This window comes from Magnolia sinica, chromosome 18 (genome assembly GCF_029962835.1).
Source record: "Magnolia sinica isolate HGM2019 chromosome 18, MsV1, whole genome shotgun sequence".
Taxonomy (NCBI): Eukaryota; Viridiplantae; Streptophyta; class Magnoliopsida; order Magnoliales; family Magnoliaceae; genus Magnolia; species Magnolia sinica.
The window spans coordinates 56,221,448-56,232,102 of NC_080590.1; the positions used below are offsets into that span (position 1 = coordinate 56,221,448).

General features: G+C 36.6%; 1 pseudogene; it reads left to right on the forward strand.

Annotated features, from left to right (window-relative positions):
- The first annotated feature begins 3,357 nt into the window (after nucleotides 1–3,357).
- LOC131232735 (small ribosomal subunit protein eS6-like) lies at nucleotides 3,358–4,287 on the forward strand (annotated as a pseudogene).
- The last annotated feature ends 6,368 nt before the right edge of the window (nucleotides 4,288–10,655 follow it).

Here is a 10,655-nt window from a genome sequence, read left to right on the forward strand (position 1 = left end):
ATACGTATATGTATACTTATTTAAGAGGAAAGATGAAGCATTAAACATGTTTAAAATATATGAAGCAGAAGTAGAAAATCAAGTAAATAAGAAAATAAAGATTTTCCATAGTGATAGAGGGGGAGAATATTTTTCAAATGAATTCTCTAACTTATGTGAAGAATATGAATTAATACACCAATATATTGCACCATATACACCGCAACAGAATGGTATAGCAAAAAAGAAGAATGAGACGTTAGTAGAGATGGTCAACTCAATGTTAATACAAGCAAAGTTGTCACTCAGTATATGGGGTAAGGCACTTCTTGTAGCATGTCACATTCTAAATAGTTTTCCCTCTAAGAAACATAAAACATCACCATATGAGATATGGAAAGGTAGAAAACCTAACCTAGGATATCTTAAAGTGTGGGGATATTTTGCTTATTGCGGGACTCCTGATCCCAAAAGAACTAAGTTAGGACCTAGAGCTATAAAGTGCACCTTTATACGGTATGCACAAAATAGTAAAGCTTATAGACACCTAGATCTAGAGTCTAACACTATAATAGAATCAAGAGATGTTGAGTTCTTTAAGAACTCACTATCCTTAGAGTCAATGGATAATGAAGTTCAAACTCCTAATAGAGAAGCAGTGAGTATAACTCCACAAGAAGTGGAAGCTCCAAGCGAACCTCGTAGGAGTCAGAGGGTAAAATTTTAGAAGAGTCTTGACGCTGATCAGATAGACTCTCAATGTATATTTTTCCATCTTGTAGAAGGAGATGGAGAAAATATTATCAGAAAAATACCTATAGTAATGACTATAGAAGATGACCCTAAAACATATAAGGAGGCTATGTTTTCTAGAGACTTAGCATTCTGGAAAGAAGCCATTAACGATGAAATGGAATCTATAGTATCAAATCAAATATGGGAATTAGTTAACTTACCTCCAGGTTCTAGATCCATAGGTTGTAAGTGGGTATTTAGGAAGAAATATCACACTAATGAGATTATCCAAACCTTTAAAGCTACATTAGTACGTAAGGGATTCAGACAAATAGAAGGGATATATTAGTTTGACACATATTCTCCTGTGGCTAAGATAACATCCATTAGGATTTTATTTGTGCTAGCTTCCATACATTATCTTCACATCCACCAAATGGATGTTAAAACTACCTTCCTGAATGGTGACCTTAATGAGGAGGTATAGATGGAACAACCTAAAGGAATCGTTCTACCAGAAAATAAAAATAAAGTTTGTAAATTAATTAAATCTTTGTATGGATTAAAACAAGCACCTAAACAGTGGCATGAGAAGTTTAATTCAAAAATACTATCTCATGGTTTCATGCATAATGTAGCTGATAAATGCATATATTCTAAAGTTGATGGTAGTTGTATAATTATTATTTGTTTATATGTTGATGACATGTTAATAATTAGAAAGAAAATGGAAGGTGTAACTAAAACAAAGAAGTTTCTGTCTTCCATATTCAAAATTAAGGATCTTAGGCATGTGGATACCATCCTAGGTAACAAAGTTAAAAAACATAGTAGGGGTTATGCTCTGTGTTAATCTCATTACATGAAGAAGATACTAAACAAGTTTAATTATCTTAATATAAAAGAAACAAAAACTCCATTTGATCAAAGTATCACGTTGAAAGAGAATAATGAAAGAGTTGTTTCACAACTTGAGTATGCAAGTGCTATAGGCAGTCTAATGTAGCTATGCAATGCCCGAGACCAGATATCGCATATGCTATGAGTAAACTCAGTAGGTTTACTAGTAACCCCAGTGTGGAACACTGGAATGCTATCAGTAAAGTCCTTGGTTACTTAAAGGAAACCAAAGACTTAGGATTATTTTATTCAGAGTTTTTTGCCATATTGGAAGGTTATACCGATGCGAGCTGGATATCGAGTGCAAGGGACAACAAGTCTACTACAAGGTAGGTATTCACCCTACGAGGTCAACCATATCTTGGGTATCCAAGAAACAGACCTGCATAACTCACTCGACTATGGAGTCTGAGTTTATAGCTTTGGTTGCAACAGACAAAAAGATGCTGAGTGGTTAAGGGATCTTTTATTATAAATGCATTTTTTTGTAAACCATATACCAGCTGTGTCACTACATTGTAATAGTGAAGCAACATTAGCCAGAGCCTACAGCAACACTTATAATGAAAAGTCTAGATATATAAGTCTATGACATGATTATTTGAGACAATTGATTCAAGATGGAATCATTACAATTTTCCATGTGAAATCAAGCAATAACTTAGCTGACCATTTTACTAAATCTCTAACAATACGGAGGTAGTTAAGGCAACATCTAGAGAGATGAGGTTGAAACTCTTCAACCAAAGTTCCACCAGTGATTTTAACCTAACCTAAAATCTGAAACTCTCTAATTTCAGGTTTAATGGGTAAAAACAAGTTACTAATATGTGAAAAGTTTCAGTACTAAAATTATATACAACCTCATCCATAATAGATAAGTGTTGAGCATTATGAAAAGAAGGTTGAGTCTTAGAACTCTTAATGAAATCTAGTCTAATGAACAAGTGTCTTAATAGTAACGAAAATATTAGAAGGATTCCACCTATGTAAACGTAGAGATAGTGCTGTCTCTAATGAGAGTTGGAATTTCTCTTGAGATTGTTCATGAAATAGGATAAGCACATGACCATTAAATGTGTTGAGCAAGATTTTGGGAACTCTAATAAACACAAAAGTGAATGTGTGCGTGGTTTCTCTGGCTCTATTATCTAGGAATAGCTGGTTCAACGTTACAACTACCAGTAATTTCGATAAAGCTTTAAGATACCACTATACCAAAATCACTAATTAGGAACAGACATATTTTTGGTTTAGAAATTTTTCTAAGCTGTTGCTAATTAAAATGGTTAGGAGCGGCTTAGAATCGTTCCTAAGTATTGACATGTTAGGGCATAGTTAAAACCCTTTTTCTTTCATTTTCTTTTCTTTCCATTTCTTTTATTCCCATCTCTTCCCTACCATACCCCACCACCATCTCTCACCAGACAACGATGACTGTTGGATCTCCGCCGTCCTCGACTCCAAGCTCCACCACATGCCGGAATCTGACTACCTCTGACGATTACAGGACCGATTGCTCAATGTTACCACCCGTTAAGACACCATCAGCTGGATGTCCAAGGTGCACGAGTACTACCATTTCTGTCCGGTAACGGCGTATGTCTCCGTCAACTACCTCAATCGATTCCTCTCCTCCCACACTCCTGAGAGGAAATGGGTGGCCCTTTCGGTTGCTGTGAGTATCTTGCCTTTCGATTTTGTCGATTTTTTCACAAGGAAGCTGTTGAGTTTTGGCCCCTTTCCCTCAAACCCTAACCCTAATTTCCAGAGCGGTTTTGGGTGCGGACATCTACCTCCCGATCCACCATGAAGTTCAACATTGCAAATCCGACTACTGGATGTCAGAAGAAGCTAGAAATCGATGACGATCAGAAGCTTCTGGCCTTCTTTGACAAGCGAATCTCTCAAGAGGTTAGTGGAGATGCACTAGGTGAGGAATTTAAAGGATATTCCTTCAAAATTATGGGAGGATGCAACAAGCAAGGTTTCCCAATGAAACAGGGAGTCTTAACTTCTAGCCGTGTTCGTTTGCTGTTGCATAGAGGAACACCTTACTTTTGAGGCTATGGCAGGTGCAATGGAGAGCATCATTGGAAGTTTGTTCATGGATGCATTGTTAGCCCTGACCTTTCAATTTTGAACTTGGTTATCGTAAAAATTAAAAAAATAAAAAAAGAGGGAAAGCAATATGCCTAGTTTAATAGACATAGAGAAGCCAAGAATGAGAGGTCCAAAGAGGGCCTCAAAGATTTACAACAGAGTCTAAGAAGAAGTGTAGCAAGGCTCCCAAGATACTGCGGCTTGTGACCCCATTGACATTGTAGAGGAAGCGTGCCAGAATCGTTGAGAAGAAGAAGAGGATCGCAAAGACCAAGTCGGAAGCTGCTGAGTATAAGAAGCTGCTTGCCACCAGGCTGAAGGAGCAGCACGACAAAAGAAGTGATAGCTTGGCCAAGAAGAGATCCCGTCTCTTTGCTGCTTTGAAGCCATCAATGGCAACTTGAGTGGGGATGTTCGATTATGTTGATGTTGCTCCCATCCAAATCATGAATTAGAGATTTTATTTACAGCAACACAATTTCATTACTGGTTGATCTGTTTTCAGTTTTGACTGCTTTGCGTAGATGAATATGTTAACAATGACTACAATTGTCATATGCAAATTTCGTTTTCCTTTACCAAAAAAAAGCTGTTGAGTTTCGGCTCCGGGCATGTATTTTGTTTGTATTGGTTTTAATAGTTTTTCAGTTTGGTGTGCTTTTAATAGTTTTTCAGATCCAAGTAGAAGGCAGTGCTCTGTTTTGCAATGTAACCTTGATCTTGTGACCCAGCTTATTGTTACATCTGATGATAATTGTTGATGTAAAAATCTATACCACCCTCCACCAAACCTCCAGTGCTTGGAGCGAACTCTGGACCTGCACAAAGGAACAGACAAAGGAGACCCTGGCTCAAGTAGGGGACCCTCCGATGCCTAGGTCAGGCTAAGGAAACCGGGTCTATGTGGAGTAGGGTAGGAATGAGGGTGCCAACGATTGCGTACCTTACACCGTAGAAATGACCTGTATTTATACCTGAGGGTCGTAGTGAACGTGTCCGACAATTTCAGCACGGTCATAGCCATCACGCGAGGATTACGTGGGCATGATAGTTGGCAGTTACCCAAAGATCGTGCGCTAGGCATACCTCTAGTCATGCGTTACTAGAGTGACTCATTAAATGATGTCGTTGATCAAGCTCCCACCCGAACGGACCTCCTGGGTCAGATCCTACTCGGTGACCCGAGCTGAGCCCACGGGTGAGACAATACGTTCAAGGGTTAGGTCGGTCGAGTGTAGAGTACGATTTGGCTTAGATGTGAAGGACGGGTCGGCTCGAACGTTTTACTACTGCTCCGAGATCGTACTCACGAGATGACGAGAAGATCGGGTCGGCATATAGTTCTACCAGAATCCCCCGAGTCAGATGTTTTCCTCTGCTCGGACATTACCTGTCTGAGGCTTTCTTTATTGACACCGAAGTTAACCTGATGCAGCTCAGTTCGGATTTACCCATAACAATAATAGTTCACCTTCCGTAAGGGTATAATGTCTTTTGTTGTCAATTGTTGCAATCATTTTGTTGATATTAAAATTTAAAGGCCATAAGTGTCAATTTGAGTAATTTTCTTCAATGTTTATACACCACTTTGGGATGTGAGGAACACAATGGCACCTTTGAAAGAGTTTGTGGGACACAACAAAGGTCGGTTTGGATATTGTTTTTAAGTTTTGGAAATTATTTATTTGAACTGTGGTGTAGAATCTCGATTCTAAAGTAATATGATATTACATGTCTTTCTTTTGCAGACTATAGTTACAAGAACATGTCTACCATTGTTTGTACTTTAGTTCTAGACTAGCTGATTATTAACATTTCATCAATGACTGCTTTTATTGTGTCCACCCGGTGTAATTGCAATGCCATGGTGTCCAAATGACAGTCCCTTTTTGCGTACTTGTGCTAAAGATAATCGATCTATTTGTTGGAACACAATTACTACAGAGTTAGGGAAGTCTTTGAGTTTGATAATTCTTCCATGGTAGGAGAATCTACTTTTTTTTTTAATGAAATCTTGTTTATAGACTTTTCTAATATCTTCAGCAAATGCCTCTCATCTTTTATATTTTTTTGGCCAGTAATTATCTTTCTCCAGCCCAGCTTTGGATTTGGTCAGGTTTCTTAATAAAATTACGTTACCGTTCTCAAAAATTGAAAAAAAATAATAATAAATAGAGCATCCCATATTAATGTCACAAAGCTCATTTTCATGTTTTGATTTCATACAAATATTATGTGAGTTGCCGGCTAGCACCAATTGGAATTTTGATATCCACTGGTACCCAAAGATACCTGGAGTTATATCTACATCTTTTGATGGAAAATTCGGCATTGACAATCTTAAGGTAAAATATTCCAGTCTTTGGATGCTTTATAGATCTCTCTCTCTCTCTCTCCTTCTCTCTCTCTACAATAAGCATGATGTCATTACTCTAGCCACAATACTGTTTTTGTTATGATGATGTGGAAAACAACAATTTCATTTAATTTTCTTTTCTTTTGTTACTTTTTAAGCTTGTCTTGTAAAGCTGTCAACTATTTGCAATTGTGCCAAACTCTGGTGTGGGACATGGTATATAACCATGTGGTAAATTCATGTTATATCCCCCACCATAAAAATAACTATTTGCAAAACTGAGGTTGTTCAACTCATCACGACAGTTTAAAAAAAGTACTCATTCAAGGAACATTTCCAACCTGCTTATGAGTGGACTACCTTCTCTAGAGTGTCTTCTTACAAAACAACTTGCCATGTTAGCACTGTGTTGTGCTTGGCCAGCAAACTTTTTATTTTAAATTTAGTTAATATATATTGCATGTGAATCTCGACCATTGATCTAATGGAATCTCGCAAATCCAGCATTGGCAACCTGGTGTAGCAGGGTTGGATGGCTAAAGTAGCTTCTCCTACCCCCAAAATCATACATTGTACGTCAAATAACTTATTCTGGTTTGCGAGATATGCTTTTTATGGTGTACTGGAGTTATTGATTGTAAGGCACCATCACTGATGTCATTAAGCCTTTCTAGATGAAAGTGCCCATCCCACTTGAGACCTAAAATTGTCTATTACCTCTGCATTGTAACTTACAAACTCGTTTTTGTAGGCATTTGCCCTTGGAAGCCTATATGCACTTTCAATGGCTCAATTGGAAACTAAAATTCTCAAAGCCATAGGAAATATGCTTCATATGTATTTGTCAGAGCATTTGAATATTTCCTCGTGTTGCTATCTAACCCTTGAATTTTGTTATACTAGCATATGTGTGTAGAAAATGGTTAATGATGGCAGTGTTGAAAGATGGACATGCATAAACTTCTCATGTTTGAACGCAGATGCAGTTCATGCATTTTGCCACGAACTTGTTGGCACGTGTTGAAATATAGGAATAGTATGAGTTCTAACTTTTATCTTTAACTATAGCCATTATCCTCATTACATGCTCCCTGAGGTTCTTCATTCTCCTTGCAACTGAGGAGTGCCATCCTTAGTTGCACGATCCTTCTAACCAGGTGAAGCTCCTGCTTTGAATTGTGCTTCATACCAGTTGCCGTGAAGAGTGGTCAGTTAATTGTAGAAGTCAAGCCTCAGGTATGTCCATACATCTCTCCTTCTTGTTCTTTGAGTATGCATCATCATCATCATCTTTTTAAATTCTACAACATGAAATGTTTAAGGTTCATTCAGCTTCACAAGTCTTAATATGTAATGTAGGAAATATGAAGTGTTTCTTGTTGGCAATTCTGTAATGTTTTTAGTTTCTTTTTTGCAAGGAAATTTGTGAAATTGTACTGTTGGGTTTTGTTTTATCTTATTTTTCCTGTTTCCTCAAATGTTACTAATTTTCTATTGATCTCTATAGGTTTATCTTATCATACTGGAGATATGTTATAAATGATAGAGGACCTCTCCACCGTACATGTGGCAGAGATGTTATATATTGTCCATCACTCTGCTATAGTATAAATGTGTATTTAAAAAATAAAAATAAAAATTATTTCTTTTATTTTTATTTTTTGGTTAATTTGTAGTTTTGATTTTTTTTTTATTTTTTTTTAAGAATTTTGCAATGGAATTGGATGCAATGGAATTCGATTGAGTCCACTATCTAACTTGCATTTTCAAAAATGTATTGAGGGCTTTTTCTCTTTCACTGCAAGCGATAGGGCTTAGGTGGCCATGATTGTTGGCTATGAAAAAGATGGCCTTTTTTGGAATATTAAGCACTGCATTGTGAACTTACAGAATGAATATTTGTTGCGGTCTTTAGAAGATCTTTATTTTTCACTGCAGATAGTTAATTGTTTGATGGCCATTTTCCATTGCATATCCACTAGGTAGATTCTTTCCTTCTAACTGTGCATTCGCTGAAAAAAAAAAAAAAAGGATGGCTAGGATTGTTTAGTGGGAACACTTTGTCTTGTATTGCCTATTAACAGAGGGGAATCACCCGATGAGCTATCTGGGTCGCTTATAGGTGGGCTCCACCCATACTAAAATGCTGGCCTGAATGAAAATTCCAGTAGTTTCAGACCATGTGAATCATAGTTTCTTTTAAAGGAGATGATATTTGTGCAGCACTATTTTTTTTCCTACTGATTTTCTCTATTTTGGTATTGAGAAGGTCTGGTAAGATTTCTGGTATTTGCTACACTACCGCAAATCAATTCGAGGTTGTTTGTAACGTGGGCTATTTTGTGGAGTTTCCCTGAGGTAATGGTGCTACATTCAATAAAATATTTATTATAACTACTTATATCATTTGTGTGGGTGTTATTTATTATTGTAAACAAAGTTATGGTTGTCATTTATTTTTATTTTTTTCTTGATTTGATTTTACCTCATGCAGTTCTATGACAAAGTTCAATATTCGCCATAACATTGCTGAACTTCTGGAGTACCTATGGAATGTGCCTAGCCATTGCATAACATGGAAGCAGGTAAAATCATTTACTTGAGGTAACCTAGTAGAAATGAATGCATTCCAGGGAATCTAGTAGTACCAATAAATAAAGTTTTAAGTAGTAACAGTTATTTCCAATATTTCAAGAATGCCACCATGCACATAGTACATCATCACCCACAAAACAGGCAGACAGAGATGCACAAAGAAAATACTAAATAGATTAGAGCAAGAGGGGAAGATAATGAAACTGAAGATATGAGAACTAGCAGATGGCAGAAACTGGCCTAGCCACATCTTTGTGGGCTCTGATTAGTGGTATCTAGAAGGAAAGACATGCAAACACCTACGGGATGCAGTAAGGATATGAGTTATGACATCAGTGTATCTGTATCCTAATTCATGAGTCCTGATGCATTTATAATCCATGTGTCAAAAATACACCCAGACTCGAATCTATCATCAGATGTGTTGAATTCTAAACCAGTAACTGAAATGGAACAACTCTCAACTCTATACAATGCAGATGTTGGTCTATATATGTTGGCCAATAAGGTAAGTAATGCTTCTGTGATAAATTTGATATCTATCAGTTGATTAAAATGTAATAGGGTCAAATTATTGTTACTGCAACTGTCTAATGGGCATTGTTACTACAACTGTCAGTATGGTGTAAATAAATAAATAAATAAAATAAAAAATTGTATGCATGTTTGATTCAACATAATTTAAGCATTGGATCATGTTGCCAAATTCAAGGGCTTATTTCAATTTTGATGATCCCTTGTAATGATATTTTCATTCAGTAGTGGATAGATCTAATTGTAATGTGAAACATCATTTTTATTTGAGTAAGATACTGATGTTACTCTGCGAATCGTAAATCTGTTTTAGAAATCTGAGGCATGTTAAAGGTGTACCTGATTTTTTTGATTTTGATGTGTTTCTGATCTTAATATTTAGTTCAGAAGGAACCATCTTGATTAAACTAATCTTGCATTAAACTGATTCACATTGATTCCAATGACTACCTCCAATGTAAAGTGATTAATCATCACTCGACATTTGATTTGCATTACCAATCTTTTCTTTATAAATGTTCTTTTTTGCAGTGGATGGTAAATGAAGAAAAACTGCAATCTTACTATGGGTGAATCTAATCAATCTAATTAAACAATAGTTCCCATTTCCATTACACCCAATCTTGACCATCCATGTGATAAGATTTGCTCATATGATATTTGCATTTAGAACAACCGCTATGTGCTTTCGATTCTAGACCCATTTCTTGTTTCTTGAATTTTTAGTGTTTTGATCAGTTTCTATACCTCGAAGCATCCGATTTCTTATCTTAATTACAATTGCTTAAAATCAGGCTTTGATCGAATCAGAATATGGAAAAATCAATCTTTGTAATGATGCCCAAGTCGTCGATGGAAAGCGGGAGGCCAAGTAGTATGGTTGTGAAAGTTAATTCAAATCATCTCCTGTTTCTTCTTCTGTTTGATGCAATTTTTCCCAAAGAACATAAAATAAAAACACATGATCAGCGGCTTAGACATGGGTGAGGTCATTTACAAGGTGGGGCCCTTTGACGCAAATGGGAGATGTTTCAAATGAATTATCAGTTGTTTAAATTCAACATGCATGTGGCCCACTAGAAAATAAACCAGCCTGATTTTTGGATGAGGTCATTTACAAGGTGGGGCCCTTCCAATGAGTGGCTTAGATATGCCATGCATAAGCTGTGAATTGAGGAAATGAATGAGCTTGATGGAATTCTCCATTGCTCCATATCAATTACTGTTGTTTAAAGTACTCACATGTGCATATAATCAAAATTGTCATCAGGCATCATGCTATGTTATATGAAGGGCAAGGAGGGCCTGCACAGAGCAGTAAGCCCAACCTAAAATTACAGTTATTGTGTATTTTTTATGGGCTTGTATAGAGTTTGAGAACTTTCTTGGAAAATTTCGTAGGAGAGTACTTTGCCTTAACTGGTGCAAGGTTGAATGGGAAAGAAATGATTGC